This window comes from Callospermophilus lateralis, chromosome 2, assembly GCF_048772815.1.
Source record: "Callospermophilus lateralis isolate mCalLat2 chromosome 2, mCalLat2.hap1, whole genome shotgun sequence".
NCBI classification, from domain to species: domain Eukaryota; kingdom Metazoa; phylum Chordata; class Mammalia; order Rodentia; family Sciuridae; genus Callospermophilus; species Callospermophilus lateralis.
The window spans coordinates 13286158-13289645 of record NC_135306.1 but is presented as its reverse complement, the minus strand read 5'-3'; the positions used below and the strand labels follow the sequence as shown (position 1 = coordinate 13289645).

The 3488-nt window shown below is 38.5% G+C and overlaps 1 non-coding gene across 1 annotated transcript; it reads right to left on the bottom strand.

The window, feature by feature from the left end:
- Positions 1–2467: 2467 nt before the first annotated feature.
- LOC143393167 (U6 spliceosomal RNA) lies at positions 2468–2574 on the bottom strand. Its single transcript, XR_013090487.2, has one exon. It is a non-coding gene; the product is annotated as a U6 spliceosomal RNA (small nuclear RNA).
- Positions 2575–3488: the final 914 nt, after the last annotated feature.

The following is a 3488-nucleotide window of genomic DNA, read 5'->3' as shown; positions in this document are numbered from 1 at the left end:
CCAGTGCCTCACACATGCTAGGCAAGCGCTCCATCACTACAACCCCAGCCCCAGAAAAGAACTTTCTTGTGCTAAATAAAGGAGAAATGTGTAAGCCATTTGCCTTTACTTGCCCAGGTATGAAGTTAAGCCTGGCTATAAAGATTCTGTATATCCAATTGTCACTTGAATTGATAACTTTTGTGTATCTAATGTTTATTGAACAATTATTATGTGCTAGGAGCTATCCAAACATCCTGTTCTCTTATTTAATCGCTACAACATCCCCCCTTAAGTCAGTACTGTATTCCCATCTTTTTTTGCATTAAAAAATTGAGTGTCATACAGGTCTAAAGTCATATAGGTAAAAATTGGAATGCTGGGCCACACATGACTCAAAAGCTACCATTTCTAAGTGCTACTCTGTACTTCCTCCCTTAACTGCACTTGCAGCACTATAGCTAGCTTAAATGTAGATCCCAAATGGTTGCTTAAGACATCACTTAGATACAGTTTCAAACAGAATAGTTGTAAATGCAGAGTGCTTGTCATATGCTAAGCAATGCAGTTACAGAAGGTAAGAAAAGTCAATTCTTATAATAAGCCCCAGAGTTTTCAAAATTAGGAGATACAGTGTGTGACTAATTGCAGCATAATTAAGAAGGATTGCCATTGGGACAAAAATCTGTCAGCATTTCCAGTTAACATTTTTAAAGGCTGCCTCTATGTAAAGAGATGTATACACACAATATTCATAGCAGCTGTTTGTAATAGCAAAAAACTAGAGTCAAATAAAGTATCTATTACTAGACACCGGTTACCATAAATTATATAAATCCATATTATGATATACTATGCAGCCTTTAAAAAGAATGAGGCCCATGCATATGTTCTGATACAGAGCAATTTCAAAAAAAAATTCTTTAAGTGAATAAAACAAGATAAAGAAACTAGTTTGCCAACATTTGTTAAACTGTAAGAGGAAGATGAAGTGGACATATATACTTGTGTAACTGGTCATTGGGAGGAGTTTTTCCTGTTGTCCTGGAACTGCTGCTGAGGCTAAACCAGAAAACAGAAGTCCATAAGGAGCCTCCATTCTACATCTAAAGAGCTGCCAAAGCTCAGAACCAGCTACCTTCCCAACAGAGCATTAGAAGACCCATTGTTCTACCAATCCTTACCTCCACTCCAGTATCCCCTGACTAGTCCTCATTTCAGTCCCCTCCCCACAGACATTCCATCACCACTAATGAGTGGAAAGAAAGGCCAGGGCAGTGGGAGGAATGTCTGCCTATGAGGGAATGCAGTGTTGAGGAAGGAGACCCGTGGTTGCTTATATCCTCTTCCAGACCCCAGAGAGAGGGGCGCCAAGAGACTCCCTAGTGAAGACTGAACAGCCTGAAGCAAGAGGGGACTAGCGCCCTGCGCAGCTGCTGGGCAGCAGACTTACAGACCTGCCCTGCCTCATTGCTGCCAACTCAAAGGAAAACACAAGTGGAGGAGTTGGCATGGTGGGGCTTTGGGTGTGTGGCAGAAGGCTATAGGTGGAGAGGGGCTGAAACTGCTCCATCTCCCCTCCCAGTTCCAGATTGGAACACTGCAAAGGGGTGTTAGCAGAGGGCTGTGCATGGACAACACAATTGGAGTCAGTTAGGAAATATAGCAGATACAGGAGGGGTCGCCCATTCCTGGGGGAGATGCATTCACTGATGCTTTGCCATGTCCACCTGGTCTTGTTTCTTTCTGTGTGTGTGTGTGTGTGTGTGTGTGTGTGTGTGTATGTGTGTGTGTATGTGTGTGTGTATTTTCCTGGAGATCCAACTCAGGACCTCACACATGCCAGGCAAGTACTCTGCCACTGAGTCATATCCCCCGTCCTGTTTGTATTTTTATAATACCTTTTGTAAAAATAGATGTTATTTTATCCTGTAACTCTTTCCAGAGCCTTAACTAATTAAAGTCATTTTCAGATCTATCATGTTTATTTAAATCAAATTAATTTATCTCCTTATTATTGATTTTATAAAATTCTTGGTGAATTTTCCTTGTGTGTTTTTTGAATTTTGGTTCATAGACTTATCTTGGACTGCAGATTTTCTTCCCTCTCTCTTTCCCAGCCTCCCCCTGCAACTCCCACCACTCTCTCCTCTTTTTTTTTTTTTTTTTTTTTTGTCTGTGTTTTTGGAGTTGCCACCTATACAGAACCAGATATTAAAATATTGGTGTCCCAATAGGAGACGTTGAACATATAGGTGAATTAATACAGTTTGTACTCTGAATTCTATTACTATATATACACGTGCTTCCTAATCTATTTAGTTAGTTTACAATTAAAAAGCAATTTTGTATCTTTGTTTTTAGATGTTGATGGATCTTTATTTTATTCATTTATTTATATGTGGTGCTGAGAATCGAATCCAGTGCCTCCTACATGCTAGGCAAGCGCTCTACCACTGAGCCACAAGCCCAGCCCATATCTATTCATTTTTATATGGAGCATTTCACAAGTTTTCATATCATCCTTGTGCATGAGCCATGCTAATCTTTTCTGGATCGTTCCAATTTTAGTATATATGCTGTTGAAGCAAGCACCATGCTAATTTAAAAACTAATGTTTTTAAATATGGTTGATTAATTCCCAGTGATGCATAATTCAATTAAGTAAAAAGAACCAAATAGCCAAAAAATACTAGTTTAAATGGCAGTGGGGTACTTCCAAATTTAGCAAATTGACAAAGAAGTTAAACCAAGTGCATGGAGACTCTTTAGTTTCTGGTTGTGAAAAGGATTACTTTCAATTTATGATCTAAAGAAGAAAGTAATGCCTAAGTGTAAAGATAAGTACACAATATATTCAATTGTTAAAAAAAAAAAAAAGTTGGGCTGGGTTGTAGCTCAGTGGTAGAGTGCTTGCCTTGCATGTGTGAGGCACTGGGTTTGATCCTCAGCACCACATAAAAATAAATAAAATAAAGATATTGTGTTCATCTACAACTAAAAAAAAAGTTGCATCCATTAAAATAGCATTCCCCTGGCCTCCAAAAATATAGTATTCTAGAGTCATAGTGTGACAATATAAAGTTATCCCATAACAAACAAATAAAAATCACATAAGAAGCATTCTTGAAGAGTTTTCAAGGAATAACCTAGAGACTGTTATCCCAGTTTTCCTCTGAACTTGGACCTGATAGCCATTTCTTTGTTTGATCATCAAAAGAATTGGATGCTTTAGATTTAGAGGCCAAGTTACATCAAGTGTGTGTGTGTGTGTGTGTGTGTGTGTGTGTGTGTGTGTTTTGCACCTTTGAACTTAGAGTCACATTCAGTGTGGCAAAATGACCACATCACGAGGTTCTCATGGGGAAAAAAAAAACCTTGTAAGAAAACATATTGCACTCTTTCTTTGTATTCTCACTCCAAGGCAGGCATGTAACTAGAAATAAGGCAGATTTGTGTTTAAATTGTTTCTTTAATGTTTTGTTTGACCTTGTACATTTAGTAGAAAA